This window comes from Lissotriton vulgaris, chromosome 2_1 (assembly GCF_964263255.1).
Source record: "Lissotriton vulgaris chromosome 2_1, aLisVul1.2, whole genome shotgun sequence".
NCBI lineage: Eukaryota > Metazoa > Chordata > Amphibia > Caudata > Salamandridae > Lissotriton > Lissotriton vulgaris.
This window is the reverse complement of record NC_141687.1, coordinates 302273418-302293457: the sequence shown is the minus strand read 5'-3', so window position 1 is coordinate 302293457 and position 20040 is coordinate 302273418. Positions and strand designations below refer to the sequence as shown.

The 20040-nt window shown below is 49.7% G+C and overlaps 1 protein-coding gene across 3 annotated transcripts in view; it reads left to right on the top strand.

Annotated features, from left to right (window-relative positions):
* The window catches only part of RPH3AL (rabphilin 3A like (without C2 domains)), a 1157680-nt gene that overhangs the window by 830165 nt on the left and 307475 nt on the right, over positions 1 to 20040 (top strand). The gene's annotated exons all lie outside the window — the stretch shown is intronic.

The following is a 20040-nucleotide window of genomic DNA, read 5'->3' as shown; positions in this document are numbered from 1 at the left end:
TATGAAAAGGCGTGTACTCACAAACAGCAGCTGCGTTCTCATGATGTGTTTAGGTGCTAGTGACCAGAGATAATAGCAAGTGGGCATTGTTGTTTGACCTTGTCTGTGGTGTTCCGACTAATTCCCAGGAAAGAACAGAACAGGAAAATATATGCAGGTTCTGTGTGAAATTTCACTGGGGCACTAAAGCAAGCAGGTTTATATAGTAATGTGTGCAAAATGCAGCCTACAGCATGCACTATTAGGCCAACACAGAGAAAGCCAGAGTGGACTAAGTGGAAACACATGACAGTCTGTGTAACCAGAGTTTCACAGCACTAAGTCCTGGCTGGTGCACTGGGGAATAGTGACTTGTATTTATAGTGCATCCCAAAATCTTGTAATAGGTGCAGTTATTGCCCCAGATAAATAAAGTGCCCCAGGGTACTCCTATTTATCTGCTGCATTATAAAGCACCTGGAATGCACAAACATGGGATTAGGACTTCGTTGTTTAAGATAAAACAAGTGTTATAAAAAATATATAATTTTACTAACTCACAATCAGACTTTACCTAGGGCCAACATTTTTTTCCATTAAAAGGAAACGTTCCAGACCTCAGCTGATAACACCCTTACATTACCTCTCAGAAAGAATAAATAGTAGTCACATGAAGCTTTAAACTACTCCATCAATCAAAATAATATATTGGCTTTCAAGAAGCTTTTAGATTTATTGATTAACCAGTAGGACACAATTCATTTCTTTCAGGTAGCAGGCATCCTGGTGAGAAGGCTTGTTTCTTCTTTCACTGTCTGTCTCTCTCTCTCTAGGCTTCAAAGAACGGGTAGAATTGGGCAAGACAACAAATTAGCAGAATGAGCAGAGCAAATTATCGATCTTGCCAATTAGAGCCCATACACGAGCTGAGGCTTGAAAACATTTGGCTTGCTAATCTAGCAACAGATATCCTGCAGTCCTTCTTAGTCCATCAGATATCACTTCACTGGGAGGCACTTATTAAAAGTGATAGTCTTTGGAGGAGGAGCCAAGCCAGCTACCGAGATGGCCGCATAGACGCTCGGCTCCGTGAGCCCTTTCACCCCGCGCATATATCCTGGCAACTATCCTGAGCCGTAACGGAATATTTAAGTAGGCGAAGGAGAACTGCCACTTACCGTCTGCTCCTGAGGCTTCTACGTGTGGCGGACCCAGGGATATGTCCCCGACTCTTCTGAGGCCCTCGCGGTGCTGAGACCGGGGTGTCGATTGAAAGGAGCAGCCGGCCGCGACTGCGACAACAGCGGCCACTGGTGGTGGTGAGGAGTCGGCCGGAGGGCGCCGGTGAATTGATGGGCCGATGGCGGCAGTGACGACCCGGTCCACTTAACGGAGTGCCCCGTGGGGCTGCGTGGCAAAGCAGGGTCGAGGGGGGTGCATGGTATCTGGCCCCCTCCCCAGTTCTGTGTCCGGGCATACTCAAGGACTACCCCCGGTATCGGCGGGCGGCTCCGGGGGGGCGGCAGAGATTTTGTTTAGCCCTTTGGTGACTCTTGTTCGGGGAGCCTGCCTTGCATTTTTGAGTCCCGGTTGTGCATCCTGTAGTGCCCTGGTTTGGGGCCTGGTCCCCGAGGTGAGGTGTAGAAGGACGTGGCCGGATCGGCTAAGATGGCGGCCGGCGCCCCCCTGTGCGGACCACATCCAGGTCAAACAGCTGCCGTGTGGATGAGATCAGGGAACTGGTGGCGCGAGAAGGAGCCCACGTCCAAAGATGTACTGGCTGCACTAACGAACATGCACGAAACCCTGATCTGTAATGCCCGAGACTTGGGAAGAAGGATGGCCGCCATTGCTGTCCCGCCGTTTCATGCGGGCACAGTTCGACCTCAACGGAGTGCCGCCGTGCCCGCCTCTGTGTCCACGCGGAGTGCTCCACCTACACCTAGTTTCCTGGAGCCGCTGAAAGACCCGGCTCCTTTTATCGCCCTGGACAGTTTGGTGATGCATGCGAGTGTCTCTTCGGGGCACATGTCTACTTGGAGGCTGGGAAAACAACGCTGATCTAATTTTTGGACTGCCCCGGCGCTGTCTATGTGCTTGCCGGGTTGTGTGACTCTCCCGCCTTGGAAGATGAGACTGTGTTCGGCCTTGGGGATGCTCTCGGTGTCAATGTCGACGCAAACGGATTTCCCCAATGCATGTTCGGATGGGTTCGGGTTGCTGAAGTCCCATGCAGCGGTAATTCGGCCTTGCCCGCCCGGATCACTTGGACCCTCCACGCCGCTCTGTGTACCGATTGATAAGTGGACGTATGTTGGTTCCATTGATAGACAAGGCCAGGGATGACACCGTCTAGAGTCTAGTGGACGTATTGTTGGCTGGCGGTGCTTGGGGGACATTTGGCCGGGATTGTGAGGCTGGTTTGGTCGATGATTGACGTTCTCCACGGATATTCTGCTCTCGCATTTGGGATGTCTCCTGGGCATAGGGGTGTGGGGCGGGGGCGGGTGGTAAGATTGAGGGCCCTCCTCCACTTTTTTCTTCTTTTCTTCTTTCTCCTCTTTCTACATTTCGGGTCTCCATTAGGGCGACAGGCACGCTGCTGGGGGGGCGGGGGGGGGGGGGTAGGCAGGGGGGATGGGGTTTGTTAAATTGTCCGTTATTTGATTCTATGGCCCATTAGTCTTTCTCCTTTTTTTTAGTGTCGTCGATCGTCATGTCTCCTACAATATGTTTCGTATTGAGGGGTGGGGTTGAGCTTTGCTTGGTAACGGGTTTGTGCCTACATTTATCCTGATTTGCTTACCTTCTCCCCACTGCTTCATTTGTATTTGTACTATTTGCGGATATCCTGATTTATGCTCACTATTGTGGGACCTTGTACGACTGTATGGCACTTACTTTTAGTTTTTCTTTTATTACAAAATGAACCTTTATACTCCTACATTCAGACCTGTACGCCTCAATACAAGTCGTGTCCTGAACATTTGTAAGACCCCGGCTTTCGAACTGCTACAACTTTTCACATTGCTTTGCTGTACTTTTGCTCTGACTAGCGGCCGGCCGGGGTGGTTGTTGGCCCATACTTGTAATTGCTGGAAGTAATAATAAAGGTTCTCCAAAAAAAAAAGTGATAGTTTTTAAATATGAAATTGAAAAAATTCATGTCACCCAAACCCCTTTCATGATGTCAATGCCACTAGTGAAATAAGAGGCAAGTCAGTTGCCATGTGTACTCTGTATGTGGTCTAGATTCTTATTATGCATGGTCCGACAGTATAGTCTGTTTAAAGAAACAGACGATTTTTATACAGCTCACATCCTGAACTTAGGTATTTGAAAATGCTCTCATACAAGGTAATGAAGAAAAAGGAGGCTCGGCAAAATAAAATATTTTCCTAGGATCACACATTTGTCAAGGGATAAGCTGGGATTGATAAGATGTTTTCTGGTTTCAGCCATTAGAATGTAAGAACAGCTACACACTTGTTTATGACACAATTTCAGTAGTTTTAGTGATAGCCACACACAAATTTACTTCAAACATAGGCCAGATTGCACTCACACACTTCTGTCCTTCAACTAGAATCTAATGCTTAAAAAACCTACCTCTCACTCAATTTTTCATCAGGTTTACACAGAGGCATAGCAACCAACAAAACCCATTAAGAGGATAACTCTGGTCCTGATGCAAGACCTAAACATCTCTCACATCAAGCTCCACAACAAACACACGTTGTTCAATCTATGGCACTCCACGGAGTAGGGTGCTACTCCTCCTCAAATGCACTTTGGGCCTCATTAGGAGTATGGAGCACTGCATAAATAAAATTACAATACAATACAACATACTTAACCCCTACGTTACTGTGAGGTGATAATAAGGGCAATATAGAGCTGGACAAATATCTATTCACATAACCTATGCCTACTTTCTGTAAATGTGGTGCCTTTACTTGGACTCTGTACTGTAGTTTGACAGCAAGATGATCATGAAACCTTATAAGTGATACTGTATATAATAGGCTACCAATGCAACAGCCTTTCACAATGAAACCACTACTTTGTGCACTATTTGTTCCTGTGTTACATAAAAACTGGTAACCATGTTGTGTGCCTAGTGCCTTTTTTGTGCCCCATTCAGGGTTGTCCTTTTCTTTACCAAGGCATGCTAATCAATATAATAAATATTCACCATTATAGAGAAGATTACCATTCTTCTCAAAGGAATTTTGGAAACCTTTGTTAAAAAAATAGCATTTTATAATGCACACTAGCAGCCCGCCCCAACGTTTTCCGGGGCAGAAATACAATGTGTGCAAAGGGTTGTAATGGGGCAGTACCGCTGCAGGAGACGCGCATCAGAGCGGCCAGCACCGGGAGCAGCAGAGCCGGGGAAGGAGCGGACTGTAATCGGAAGAACCGTGAGGGGCAGAGGAGGGAGCGTGGCTGAGAGCCAGGGGGAGCGAGCGGGCCGAGGACAGGCAGCAGACGATGCGGCTGAAGGTGGGCTTCGTCCTGCGCAGTGTGCTGGTGATCGGCACGTACCTGGGGCTGGTGCTGTTCTGGGCTTCCATGTCCCCCAAGGTGATGGACGAGTCCGGGCCCCTGTGGCCGGAGAGCGGGTGAGTGCAGCATGGCGACGCAGCGAAGGGGGCTCTGGGAAACCGGATCTTGGACCGCCGGAGAGCATGTGAATGCAGCATGGCGACGAAGCGGAGGGGGCTCTGAGAAACCGGATCTTGGACCGCCGAAGAGCGTGTGAGTGCAGCATGGCGTCGCAGCGAATGGTGCTCTGGGAAACCGGATGTTGGACCGCCGGGCGCGCTGATGCCGGGCCCCCAGCGTCTGCACACAATATGATGGCATGAAGGGCGGAACGTACCACACGCCCCCAGCGTTTGTTCCCCCAGCACAACGCATACACGCCCACAAGGGACTACTTTGCTGGCACGGGTCTTTTAGCTTTTAAATGTATATGGTGGCCGTCTGAATAGCCTATGTCCTTCTGCTGCAACTGCCCTTTCCAACGCTGTATTGGGTGTTGTGATTGGTGCTGTGGTTACTGAGATTACCCGCCTCATAGATGTGGGCTCTCGCTCTTAATAATAGTAGTAGTATAGATTGCCCCTGCAGAATTTAAGAGAACAACAATGATATTTTAGTGACTTTTACACTTTTTTGCGGGGGGCTTCAGAACAGGATAGAAATCATGGTTGTTGCTATTATAACATTTGCTATTAAGAGGCACGATTTATACTTCCGTTGGAGCAACCTTTTTATGGGGCATTGTCCATCAGCTTGAAGCAATATTGTTCCCTTTGCATGCTAGAACATAATTTGTTGCAAAGTTATTTCAAGGCAACTACTTTTTTGGCAGTTCTTTAATCCTGGTGCTTCCTGCATCATTACAGCTCAGTCATCTCATATAAGAACTGCTCAAGTAAGAAGCTAACAACTATTTTATTTTGATGTACTATAGCACAGATTCCTGGCAGGGTAATTACAAGCAGTAATTAACTACCAAAAACGCAATATGTGATTTCGCAAAATTGAATTTGTAGCCTAAAGCTGCAAAGCGTGTAATGATGCGATCCACTCGTGCAAGATTAAATACCCTAATTTTAATTGCTATACCAAAAACAAAATTTTTTGATCACCTGTTCATGCAAGTACCATTATATAGGGATAACCACAAGACCAGTCAAGAAGCGCAATAATGTCGGTGGTGTTGGTCGACTCTGCGCCTGTCTTCGGCATCGTGGTCTGTAGGATAACGTTTTGATGCCTACTTAGATGCCCCCCCTGCGCTCTGACGTCAGTTCTTTCTTTTTCCGTGCCAGCCTCGCGCAGATCTGGAGAGAGCATGCCCCTAGTCATTTTTTGACTAAACTTTTTTCGACTTTTGTCAACTTTTTTTTTTTCAAGTCTTTGACTCCTTGTGCACGCGGGATGTCCCATCGTCGGACCGGCTTCAAGCTTTGCGACTCCTGTCACATGCTGATGTCCATGACGGACCCCCACCTCGTGTGCCTCTGGTGCCTGAAGTGCGACCACAACCCAAAGTTGTGTTCCGACTATCGGGACATGAATCTGAAATCATCTGACAGAGACTATTAGTTATGGATGCCTTACCTTAGAATTACCCCAGGGCGTCAGACTGGATCCGGAGATTTTTTCTTCAGCAGTACCCCTGTGCGTCGGTAGGTGGCATTGTTCGACTCCGTTGTTGAAGTCGTGGTCGCCTGGATGACTTTGCTGGGCCTACTTAGATGCCGCCCCTGCGTTCTGACATCAGTTCTTTCTTTTACCGTGCCAGTCTAGCGCAGATCCGCAGAGAGCTTGCCCCATAGTAATTTTTTTGACTAAATCTTTTTCGAATTTTGTCGACCTCTTTTTTTGAATCTTCAGTCACAAGCTGATGTCTGTGATGGACCCGCACTTCATGTGCCTCTGGTGCCTGGAGCATGGAGGCCCGGCAGTTGGCTCTGCGTCCCTCCCGGTCTCACTCGAAGGGAAGGTCTTGAGACCGGTCCCGGAGTCACCACACCTTGTCCAAGTCTTCGCACTCTTTGGGTTAGTCGAAGGGAATGAATCAGACTGGAGATAGGAATTGGGTGACATCAGTGGTCTGGACACCTCCCCAGACTTTGGCATGCTTTCTACCCTTACCATGTCTACAGAGGAGGGAACATCCTATGAAGTGGTGGTGCATAGGACAGCCGAGGCCTTGATCCTGAAGCTCCTATAGTGGCAGTCAGGATTAACCTCCTGACAGAGGTGCTTCAACTGACGTCCCCTTCCTCTGAACCCCTCTTGCCCTTCATTGAAGCCCTCACAGTTGTCATTCTGTGCACTTGGTCCAAGCACAGCACAGGGACTCCTGTGAAACAAATGGTTGCCCGCCACTGCTCAGCTCCGGGCGATCCCATTTTCCTCACCCAACACCCTTCCCCTGAGAGCTTATTGGTCCACACTCCTTCTTCCAAGGGCGCATTCCCTTCTGCACCCCTGGACAGGGAATCCAAGAAGCTGGATCATCTTGGGAAGTGCATGTTCTCTTCCACCAGCTTGGCGCTGCTATCTGTGAATACTGCGTGCCTCTTCGGCCATTACACTCATACAGTCTGGGATACTGTTGCGCAGGTGATGCCTCAGTGACCTGAGAAGGCCCGGGCCCTTCTCTCCCAAGCAGAGGCAGATGAGAGACGCAGCTAAATTCAAAATCAGATATGGACTTGATACCACCGACTCACTAGGCAGAGCAATTGCCATGTTGGTAGCCCTTCGACGCTATGCCTGGTTGAGAATGTCTGTTTTTTTGCTGGATATAGCCTTCGATGGCCAACGCCTTTTTTGGTGACAACGCAGACTCTGCGCAGAAGCGCTTCAAGGATTCGAAGGCTACGGCCAGATCCTTAGGCCTCGCTGCGTCCTACCATTCACCACAGTCTGCCTTCCACCCCACCACGTTTGACCCGGTCCAGTTACCGGACCATGCAAGCTACTCAGAATTTGCGTGGCCGCGAACACTGGACCCAGTGATGTAGGTCTGGGAACCAGTGGGCGGGCCAGTCCCTCCTTTTCCCCCTGCAGCAGCCTCCAAAACATCCTAGTTTGACTTTTTAGGCCCATCAGCGGCCAGTGGGTGGCAGGACTCGCCATCACCTCCCCCACTGGTAATCCATCACGTCAGACAGGTGGGTTTGCAGGTAGTCCAAAGGGGCTACTCCCTCCCCTACGACACTTCCCCCAACTCCCCTCCATGTCACCGTCTTTTGATCCCATGTCGGAGGATCATTTGGCAATTCTCTGTCAGGAAGTCTTAGCTCTCCTGGCAAAGGGAGCTATCAAGAGGGGCCCTGTGCCAGAAGTAGGTTGTGGTTGCTATTCATGCTACTTTCTGGTGCCCAAGAAGGACAAAGGCCTGCGTCCTATCCTGGACCTCAGGGCCCTCAACCGTGTAAAAATGCTCACCTTGGCTTAGGTTCTATATGCCCTTGACCATGGAGACTGGATGGTGGCGTTGAATTTGCAGGATGTCTATTTTCACATTCCTGTCCTGCCAGCCCACAAACATTACCTATGGTTCACAGTAGGCCACGAGCATTTTCAGTTCACGTGCTCCCCTTTGGCCTTACCAGTGCCACTCGGGTGTTCACAAAAGTTATGGCAGTGGTTGCAGCTCAATCATGCAGATCTGGGGTTTCATTCTTCCCCTATCTTGACCACTGGCTGTTGAAAGCAGGCTCGCACCAGGCCGTCATCTCCCACAACCGACCTACGGCAGACCTACATTCGCTGGGGTTCATTATCAACGTGCCAAAGTCACACCTGACTCCCTCTTAGCTGCTCCCTTTCATCTGAGCTATTCAGGACACAGTGCAGTTTTGGGCTTATCCTCCCGAACAGCGAGTCTGGGATATTCTTGCTATGATACCGATGTTTCAGCCTTTATCCCGGATTTCGGTGAGAACGACCCTAAGGCTGCTGGGCCACATGGCCTCCTGCATCCTGCTAGTGGACCATGCCAGGTGGCACATGCGGGTTGCGCAGTGGGACCTGAAGTTCCAGTGGGTACAGCATCAGGGAAATCTTTCCGACTACGTCCAGATCTCGGAGGGAACTTGCCAACAGCTGCAGTGGTGGCTAACGAACATGGATTTGGTCAGAGGTAGATCCCTCTGCCTTGCCCAACCAGACCTCACAGTGGTGACCGATGCATCACTCCTGGGATGGTGCGGCCAACTGGGAGAGGTGGAGATCAGAGGAGTCTGGTCTCCTGCAGAGTCCAATCTCCATATCAACCTGTTGGAGCTCCGGGCGTTCCGCTTGGCATTGAAGGCATTCCTACCTTCCCTCAAGGCAGTGCATGTGTTCACAGACAACACCACCGCCATGTGGTACTGCAACAAACAGGACGGAGTGGGGTCATGGGGTCTCTTTGAGGAGAGGCTCTTTGGATATGGCTGGAACATCAGGGCATGACCCCGGTGGTTCAACACCTGGCAGGTTCTCTGAACTACAGGGCGGACAAACTCTGCCATCTGTACCTGGTGGATCACGGATGGCGTCTTCACTCGGAGGTGGTGCAAAAGTCTCTTTCGAAAGTGGTGTTTGCCACCAAAGAGAACGCGCAATGTCAGCAGTTTTGCACGTTGGAGTTTCCAAGATGGCACTCGCTCCTCGATGCTTTTTGTCGCGAGTAGAGATTGGGTCTCCTGTACGCTTTTCCGCCTGTACCACTTCTGCCACGAGTGTTGAACAAGATCAAGTGCGACCGGGCCCAAGTCATTCTTGTGGCACCAGACTGCGCATGAAGAGTCTGGTACCCCGAGCTCCTTAGCATGGCTATTAATCCTCCAATTAGACTGCCCCTTTGAGAAGATCTTCAGTCCCAGCATCAAGGGACACGGTCCTCCACCCAAAACTGTCCAGCCTCCACCTCCTTGCATGGAGATTGAGCGGGAACAGTTCACAGCTTTAGACCTTCCTCCTGAATCAATCAATCAATCAATCAGAAATTTGTAAAGCGGACTACTTACCCGTGAGGGTCCCAAGGCGCTAGGAGTGAGGGGGAGCTGCGCTACTGCGCGAAGAGCCAGGTCGTGAGGAGTTTTCTGAAGGCGAGTAGGTCTTCGGTCTGCCGTAGGTAGGTAGGTAAGGTGTTCCAGGTCTTGACGGCGAGGTAGGAGAAGTATCTACTGCCGGAGGTTGTTCGTTGGATGCGGGGGACTGTGGCGAGGGCGAGGCTGGCGTAGCTGAGCTGGCGGGTGGGGGTGTGGAAGCTGAGTCTGCTGTTGAGGTAGGCTGGTCTGGCGTTGTGGAGTGCTTTGTGTGCGTGGGTGAGGAGTTTGAAGGTGATCCTCATGTCGACGGTGAGCCAGTGTAGGTTTTTCAGGTGGGGGGGTGATGTGGCTTCGGCGAGGGACGTTGACGATCAGTCGGGCGGAGGCATTTTGGATGCACTGTAGTCGTCTTAGGTGTTTAGCTAGGATTGCGGCGTAGAGTGCGTTGCCGTAGTCCAGTCTGCTGCTGACGAGGGCCTGTGTCACCGATCTTCTTGTTTCGGTCGGAATCCACTTGTAGATCCTGCGGAGCATGCAGAGGGTGTTGTTGTAGGAGGAGGAGACGGTGTTGACCTGTTTGGACATGGAGAGAGAGGAGTTGAGGATGAATCCTAGGTTGTGTGTGTTGTCGGTGGGTGAACATGCTGTTCCCAGAGTGGTCGGCCACCAGGAGTCGTCTCAGGCCGCAGGGTTGGGTCCGAGGATGAGGACCTCTATCTTGTCCGAGTTCAATTTCAGACGGTTGCTCCTCATCCAGTCGGCGATGGCCTTCATTCCGTCGTGGATGTTGGTTTTTGCGGTGTGTGGGTCCTTGGTGAGGGAAAGGATAAGCTGAGTGTCGTCGGCATAGGTGATGATGTTGAGGTTGTGGTGGTGGCCCACTTGTGCGAGGGGGGCCATGTAGATGTTGAACAGCGTCGGGCTGAGGGAGGAGCACTGGGGGACGCCGCAGATGATGTTGGTGGCTTCGGATCGGAAAGGTGGGAGGCCGACGCTCTGGGATCTGCCGGAGAGGAAGGATGTGGTCCAGTCGAGGGCCTTCTCTTGGATACCGGCTTCTTGGAGGCGTGTTTTTAGAGTGTGATGGCAGACCGTGTCGAAGGCGGCCGATAGGCCCAGGAGGATGAGGGCTGATGTCTCGCCGTTGTCTAGTTGGCGCCTGATGCCGTCTGTGGCGGCGATGAGGGCTGTTTCGGTGCTGTGGTTTCGTCTGAATCCGGATTGGGACGGGTCCAGGATGTTGTTGTCTTCGAGGTGGCGGGTCAGTTGTATGTTTTATTTTTTTTATTTTTATTAGGAAACCTCAGGATTACATCGTGTGCAAAGCAATGAAAGGCCAAGGGGCCATCATACATTATCAACAGATCACAAAACATCGCGCACCACAGGATAGTTACACTGCGTAGTCAGACCCGACTGGCAATAGTAAAGCAGAATTAGCGACCAAAATTACCCACAGTGTAGCAGGACATATGAGGATTCCAATTTACAATAAAGTTGAAGGATCTTACGAAAGGCAATATTACGATACCAGTTTCAAACTATTTACGTACTAGGATAGCAGCCTTCAATTGAAAGTACCAATGGGGGAACAAACGGCAGGTAAAACAAGAGCAACCCCACCATCAGCAGTGACCCAAACACACAGCAAGCAATATCAACAGGATCTAATAGCATGAAGGGACACAAACAATGTTACACCCATGGAACCCATACCCCAGACTCCAACTGTAAGAAAATAGAGAGAGGAAGAAGATACCAAGAAGAACAAGAAGGAAAAAGAAAAAGGAAAGAGCGGGCCATAGAGACAAAGAAGACACAAAGAGCACGTCCCACCCCCACCCCCCACCCTGCATGCAGCGGAAGGCCACGGCCCACCCCCCCCCATAGGCATGCCTGTCGTCCCAAGAAACCCCAAAGAAGGGAAAATAGGAGGAGGGCCCAAGCACCGGCCCCTGACACGCCCCCCCCGCCCATCCTGAAGGACCCAAGTGAACCCACCAAAATGGAGGGCAAGCAACAATACAAAATCGTCCCAATCACCCCAAGTCACCATCGTAAGCAATGTTTACATCCAGCACCAGAAACACCCAATAAGCAAACAAGTCTGAGTTCAGCCTTTGCCGGTACGAACTAAGGCAGCAAAACATCGTGCATCGGGAAAAAACAAAGTCGATGAGTCTGCAGTCCCTTTTGTAGCCAATGCAGCAGCAAGACAGGGCGGAAGAGTCCACACAGCAAAGCAACTCCATAGCGCTCTAGCGATCGAGGAAGGCAGGCGATGCGAATCGGGAACGCAGGCAGATAGCCAGAAAGCGTAGACATCAGCAAACATAGCAGTTTGGCCACAAATCCCACCAAGTTCGTTGTCCGGTTGCACACACGTTAGAGGGTCCCCATCGCTGACAGACCGGGAAAGAACAGGCTCCGGCTCGACATCATAGCCATCCGCTGTTGCACAACTCAGCGACACCCGTGGGGAAGCCACACTCGTCCAGCCATTGCTCAGAGCAGAGTGCAGGTCTTTAAGGGCCAGCAGGACGTCTCGCGTTGTAAAATCCATATCCAGTCCGCCAGTGTGCATAGCAGTGTGCATCGCTCACCCCGCTCCCAGGGAAACTCAATGCTGGCAAGGACACACAACCCCAGGCGTGCCCAAAAGCTCCCTCAAAGCAGCGATGCGAGGAGACCTACTGGCCGCCGACATTATCCGGGGCAGGTCGGGGCTAGAACGGCCGGCAGGCAGGCACGCCGAGGAAGCAGGCAAAACAGGCTCCGGCGAAAACTGTTGTCGAGCAGCCCAGCGCTGGACCTCAATCGGCAATCTCCGGTCACGGACAATAATGAACCCGATCTGACTCACCGGGTAAAAAATGGCCGGCCGGGGCAGGTGTTGTTCAATCGTACTCCGGCTGCTGCGTCACTCGAGGTCCCGGCGCACACAATGCGAGGGCCGGGAAATTTGAGACGATGTAGCTCGGCCGTGGAAGACCGATCTCGAACCGGAGAAACACTGCCGGGCTCAGTAAGCACTCATCAGTGCAGGGCCGCTATCAGGACGCAGGATGGGTGTCAGGATAGTGCGGGAGGTAAGGCGATCGGCGGAGCCGGGCTTCTATGCGGCCATCTTGGCCGCCGTCTCGGCTCCTCCGCCGGGTCAGTTGTATGTTGACCATTTTCTCGATGACCTTCGCCGGGAACGGGAGCAGGGAGATGGGCCTGAAGTTCTTGGGGTCCGCCTTGGGCTTTTTGAGGAGGGCGTTGATTTCTGCGTGCTTCCAGCTTTGCGGGAATGTCGCTGTTTCAAAGGAGATGTTGATGACCTTCCGTAGTTGGGGTGCGATGGCTGCATCTGCCTTTTTGAATATGTGGTGTGGGCACGGGTCTGTCGGAGAACCTGAGTGGATGGAGTTCATGACCTTGCGCGTCTCGTCGTCGCTGACTCTGGACCAGGAGGTCAGGCGGTTGGCGCTGTTGGTGTTCGGAGTGTGGGTGAAGTCTGGCGAGGTCGGGTCGGTCGTGGTGTTGAAGCTGTTGTAGATGTCAGCGATCTTGCGGTGGAAGAAGATGGCCAGGGAGTCGCAAAGTTCCTGTGAGGGTGGGATGTCGTTGGCGTTGGCGCTGGGGTTGGAGAGTTCTTTAACCATGCGGAAGAGCTCTTTGCTGTTGTGTGCGTTGTTATCCAGGCGCTCTTTGGAGGAGGACCTCTTGGCTGATCTGATGAGGTTGTGGTGTCTGCGGGTGGCGTCCTTGTGGGCTGCGTGGTTGTCCGGTGTACGTTCGTGGAGCCATTTCTTCCCCAGTTTTCCGGCATGTACGCTTGGAGGCCAGGAGCTCGTCGGTGAACCAGGTGGCTCTCTTGCTGGCGTGGCTGTTGGGGGGTTTCTTCAGAGGGGCGAGGGTGTTGGCACAATCGTCGATCCACTGTCTGACGTTGCGGGCTGCGGCGTCTCGATTGGTGGGGTCGGTGGGTGGGTTCTGGAAGAGGGTGGTGATCAGCTGGTCTTCGGTGACTTTGCTCCAGCAGCGGCGAGGCAGGTGTTGGGTGCAATGGTGCGTGGTTGGTCTTTTGAAGGTGAAGTGGATGCAGCGGTGGCCGGTCCAGTGGGGTTCAGTGGTGTGGGCGAAGGTGACGTGGGTGCTTGTGGAGAAAACTGCGTCTAGCATGTGGCTGGCGGCGTGGGTGGGTGTCGTGATGAGTTGTCTGAGGCAGAGGTTGGCGAGGTTGGCGATCAGCGTGGTGGACTTGGCGTCGTTGCTGGCTTCGAGGTGGAAGTTCAGATCCCCGAGGAGGATGTAGTCCGTGGAGGCGAGTGCGTGGGTGCTGGTGAGGTCGGCGATGGAGTCACTGAACTGAAGTCTATAATGTTATCTTGGCAGCCAGGCGTCCCTCCACTAAGACAGTATATGCCTCTTGATAGAACAAGTTTATGGCATAGTCCACAGCAAATGCTGTGGATCCCCTTTCTGCCACTCTGTCTGAGGTTCTTTTGTTCCTTTCCTCTTTGGCCCAGCGGGGCACTGCTCTGGGCACTCTTAAAGGCTACCTGGCAGCCATCTCTGCTTCTCTTCGGCTACCAGATCAGCCTTCTTTGTTCAAGTCCCCTATTGTAAGTAGGTTCTTTAAAGGCATTATTCATCTCTTTCCTCCATCTCCTTTCATAATGCCTCAGTGGGACCAGGGGCGGCTCTAGGCTAATGGAGGCCCTGGGCAGGGAGCATATGTAGGGGGCCCCGGAATAGGGAATCTGGGCGGGGCAGAGCCCCTCTCCCCTTCCCCGGAGCTCAAGAAGGTGTTTGGAAGTGAAACAGAGCCAGAGGCCGCCAAATCCTTGCCAGGGGCTGCCACGCAAATATGTATCTATCCTCAGAGGATTATGATATTATGGATATATACCGGCGTGGTGGCCCCTGGGGTTTGGTGGCCCTGTGCAGGTGCACAGCTTGCACATGCCTAAGGCCGCCCCTGGTGGGACTTGAATCTTGTTTTGACTTTCCTTATGTGCTCTCCCTTTGAGCCTCTTCACAACTGTGGCCTTAGGCTTCTTACCTTAAAAACTGCTTTTCTTTTTGCCATCACCGCTGCTTCAAGCTCTTTCTTCTAAGCCCCCTTTTTTCTTGGTGCATCCGGCCAAAGTGGTGCTTCAAACGAAACCCTTGTTCCCACCTAAAGTTGTCACTCCTTTTCACATCGGACAGACTATCATTCTGCCCACCTTTTTCAAGCTTCCGCGCTCTTCCAAGGAGGAGGAGAGACTCCACTGTCTGGACCCGAAACGTGCGCTGTCTTTCTACCCTGACCGTACAAAGGATTTCCAGGTGGACGATCAACTCTTTGTTGGCTATGTGGGTGCCAAGAAAGGTCTGTCTGTACAAAAGCATACCATCTCTAGATGGGTCATCCTTTGTATAAAAATTTGTTATGCGTCCGCTAAAATGGAACCTCCAGTGGGGCTGCAAGCTCATTGCACTAGAGCTACGGCAGCAACTACTGCTTTGTCATGTGGTCACACTCATTGGCATCTGCCAAGCGGCCACATGGGCTTCTAATCACACATTACTGTCTAGATAGTCAAGTCCGGAGGGATGGCTCATGAAGGATGACATTCTCTGGTCTCTTTTATCTAACAAATTAATTATTAATGAATAATGGGATGGGATCAGTAACCAGAAAGTGCTCATGTTCATAAGGATCTGATTATTATTTGCTTAGGTCCAGGAGTAATGAGAAATCAGAAGGACCATTAACATAGCATTTTTGCACCCTGAAACTGCATCACATATGCTTTATAATCATCACTCTTTACGTTGAGGTAGCTCATGAGTACTGACCATTTATACACTTTTAGTTACCAAGTTGTGGGTACATTTTGGGTTAATACTGTCACGGATACCACACAGTACAGGACACCATTGTTTTTAGCTCCATTTGAAGTGGCCCAGAAGAAATGCGCCATGATAAATTGCCAAAGTTTTTACAGAAAATACAGAAACCCTTTCTTTCTTTCTTCAAATTAAAAAATTAACATAGTTATTTGAAAACGATATATTTAAAAAGATATATCTTCAAATACCTCTAGGATCTGTGATTGGGGCACTGGCTCTAATTTATCTCCATAACCGAGCCTTGTTCTGCCAAGATGCCCCCCGTTGTGGATGGCAGACTATGGCTACAAATGGGCCGCACGGTTAAGACCGGAGTATGAGGGCTGTTCCGACGCCGTGATGTTGTGCTTCTGCACGTGGGATCACTCACCCCGGCGGGCCCAGCAAAACAACCTCATATTCACTGAAGAGGCCTTTGCATACTTGTATCTGGGACATTGGAGATGGGTAGGAGAATCATAGGGACATCATTCTGGGCAAGTAAGCCGCATTAAAACTGGATCCGACTGGGATGAACTGATTTGTTCACTTTTTTGTGACTGCAAATGTACTTATTTACAGACGACTAATTTATAATTCTTCTTCCATGGGTTTCCAGCGGACCTGATCACTAACAGGGTTCGGAGAAAATAAGTATCTGGCAGCATGGCATATGAGTGTAAATAAAACCGGGTGCCAATAATCAGTGTTTATAAATATAATGATGATAGAGTACTGAATGATAACCACACTTGAGTGCATTTTGCAGCAATTGGTGCATGTGGATTAATGCTCAGTGATCCACTTTGAGGCACAGAATTGCCAAATAAATACAGAATTGATTATCTTTTCTATATGTTGTTCGTTTTGTTTGTGCATTATTTTCAGGTCTTACACGTCAGTAGAATTTTATCTTTCAAATTGAGGAGCACTCGGCTACTGTAAAGGTAGGACAGCTTTTTGAGGTAATTTTAGGTGTGCTTCAATCCGCTTCCAATAAGGCAACTCACTCACATGGATTAGGCATGTTCCTGATGAATTGCCACTGATCTTGTTGAGGGCAAAATAGGCAAGAAACATGTTGTCCATTTTTCTTTGATCCCTGGGAACATTACCATCCTATGGGGTCTCACTGTGTTCAATCTTAACAAGAGCCCCTTCAATATAATGGAACTTTGGGTGCCATTAATAAATTTTTCACTTTTGTTGACCAGTCTATCTTTCACAGACTTCCCTCTCACTCTCCCCTTCCCCCAACCCCCCTCCCACCCAACAAAAGGTCTGAGGGTTTGGGAATCCAGACTTCAAGGCACAGAAAAAGATATTTGGCAAAGAGCCTCCTCGTGGGAGCCGTTGAGCATTGCACCACCAACCAACGAGGAGAACAGCCCAGTGTTGAATCATGCCATTGTTTAGTGGGTAGGGCTTGTATTTCCTATAAAGGATGCCCTTTTTGATCTCAGTTAGTCCCATTACCAAAACTGGATTTATGGGATCATCCCTACGGAACTGCATTCTCATTTATGGGGAAGTTGAGGATGTACCTTAGGCACAGAAAGCCAAGTAAACTCCACTCCATCTGACCGCTTGAAACAGGCGAGAAGCGTGAGGGCTCCAATCAGCAGGTTCTTGTACCAGTCGAGCCGGTCTCCTGATGCTGCCACTGTGTGACACTCGCTTCCCTTTTGCCGCTTGCTGCAGTCCCTTTTGCCGCCTGCTGCTCCCGCACCCGGAGTGCTGCTTTTCTGCTGTTTCGGCCCTGCTTCCCGCATAACCGTGCTGGCGCCCAAATATTACTACTGTTATTTGCCTTCTTGCTGTTTTTCCGTCTCCATCCGCTGTATATGTAGCAATTTGTTTTCTGTATAGTTGGCCTGCATTACTGTTACTACAGTTTTTTTGTCTTTTTTGCTGTTTTCTGTTGCTGTATAGTCAGCCCTTTGTTTTCTGTATAGTAAGCCCGCATTACCTTTATCACTGCTATTTTGCCTTTCTTGCTATAGCTGTTGTTGTATAGTTAGACCTTTGTTTTCTGTATGGTTAGCCCGCATTATTGCTGTTGTTTTTAATCGCCCGCCGTACTGCCCGCTACCCCGCCGTTTCTAAACCTCGCTCTTCCCACAAGCCAGCGCCCAGCCTTCCCCCCAGGACCTACTTAATGGAGGCTGCAGTGAAGGTTCTTCCACCCCAAGCAGCTATACTGCCGGAGACCTCCGAGCCGTAGATCCCAGGTGCATTGATGATAACAACTACTGCCTTACATCTCCATGCACCACCTGAGGACCGTTCTCCTGCCAACACTGCTTGTTCACCTGAAACAACGAAGCGACCAACAACGCCGGAGACACCGCAAACACAACTACGTTCACCTTACAGACTGAAACCACCATGGCACAACTCCAGTGTATACTACTCACCGGATGATCGCTTGGAATACACACCACAGAGTTCTTGGGCACAATCTCATCCCTCACCTCGGACGTCATCTTTCTCACAGAGACCTGGCAGAAGAACCCTGCCTCCGCAACTGACTTCACCATCGCCACCCCCAAAGGCTACAAGACAACACATCGGGACCGTGCAAATAAACTTTATTGTATAGTTAGTAAAAACCATTACAAAAAGTAGAAAGAGGAGCATTGGTTAAAATAAATTATCAATGTGCATCCATGATTTAGACTTAATAGCATTAAAAAACAAGATGACCTACAAGGAACATCAAGTGCCAAGGCAATTCAATTATATATTGTCCATTTACTTGTTGTGGAACGGTGTGTGAAACTCATCTTCCATTGACTGGCAAAGAAGAAACAGCAGGTGCAAATCTTACGTAACATTAAAAAAGAGAAAACGAAATCTTGTTTACTCTAAAATTAACGGCATATCTAAAATAATTTCAACCTTGTGCGGTAATACCTCTTTTGTTCTCAAAGTTCATGACAAATTTGACTAATCTGCAGATTAATTGTGGATCCGCTGTACACAAGGCTTGTATGACAGCGGAGCGACAGGTACGTACTCTGTATTCAATAAACTTTGTCTTTAACCAGTACCGTCGTTCCTGATCCAGTGCAGGACAGATGCAGAGTAGGTGGATAAAGTCTAGTTTTGCATCGCCACACAGATCACACTCCTTAGTGTCTGGTTTCCACCAATCCGGTTTGTCTGCATTTGTCGGCTGATTACCCATCCTTAAATTAAGGTATTTCGTTTTGACATATGAGGAAAAGGAAAGCCCAAGATAGGCTGCAGGTTTAAGCACTTTGTATGATTGGATTATCATCCAGGCATGCGCTCGGTAACTGAGGGTTAACTTATCATTGATTAGCGAGTGCCTGTTTGCAGCCTTTTTAATCGCTAGCTTGAATGATGATACCGGTAACTTAGTTTGCCACAAGGATGTAAGTTCAGTAGTGTCGAGGGATAGTTTTAGATACTTAGCGTACTGAGAGTTTGGATTTTTTTGCATTGCTTCCCACGTGGCTTGGTTGATTCCTGTTTCCCTGTTCATCCACATATTGTACCAGAATTTAATGGTCTCGTACTTTTTTTGCAGGTTTTGGGATTGCAGGCCGAACTCCAGTCGGACCTGCGCAGGTGAAGCATTGGACGACACACTAAAAACCCGCTTGTAGACTCTAATTTGGATACAGTCTAGAAGCTGTGCACTTTTGCCATGATGTAACACACTGCCATAGCCTATTGTGGGTAGTAACTTGGCTTTGATGACTGTCAGAAGTGGATTAAAAAACGGGCCTTTTAGCTGTTTGGAAATACTGTTAACGCATGTAACAGGGCTATTCCTTTTTTTTCGATGACATCGAAGTGCAGGGAAAAGTTTGTCCAATTGTATTCCCAGGTACTTGTAATTGCCCACCACTTCCAATTTTTTGTTGTCTATGACGAAAACCGGCAGAGTGTTACGTCGACGTGTCAGTATCATAATCTTTGTTTTCTGACTGTTGATTTCAAGGAGATTAAGTTTTGTATATTCTGCCAATTCATGCAGGAGGCGTTGCAGACCTATTTTTGTCTGACTTAGGAGCACCACATCGTCGGCATAGGAGAGATGTGTCAGCCGTAGTGTTCCTAGCCGCGGTGGGTGAGCATTGGTCCCATCCAGCCTTGAGGTTAGGTCTGCCAAGAACAGATTAAAAAGATGAGGGGCCAACACACAGCCCTGTTTTAATCCGTCGTGCGTGTTAATCTTCTGTGTCAGACGGTGCCCATTAGCGATCTTTACCTGCATCCAGGTGTCTGTATATAAATCCATTATAGGGTTGAGAATTGCATCCGGCAAGCCCTGCTGCTTTAATTTGGACCATAGTAGTTGACGGTTGATACAGTCAAAAGCCGCTTTGAAGTCGACAAAGCAGGAGTATAAGGCTTGATAGTTTTGCATACTTTTTTCGGCGGTTAAACTTATTGCCATGGCATTGGCCATGGTGCCTGTACCCCTACGGAACCCAGTCTGGTTTACCGGGATCTTTTGATTAACCTCAGACCATTTTAGAAGGTCAATTAACACCAAGGATGCGTAGTATTTTGCTTCAGCATCAATGAGTGCTATTAGGCGGTAATTTGCTGGGTTTTTACAGTCTCCTCCTTTGTAAATCGGGTTTATAAT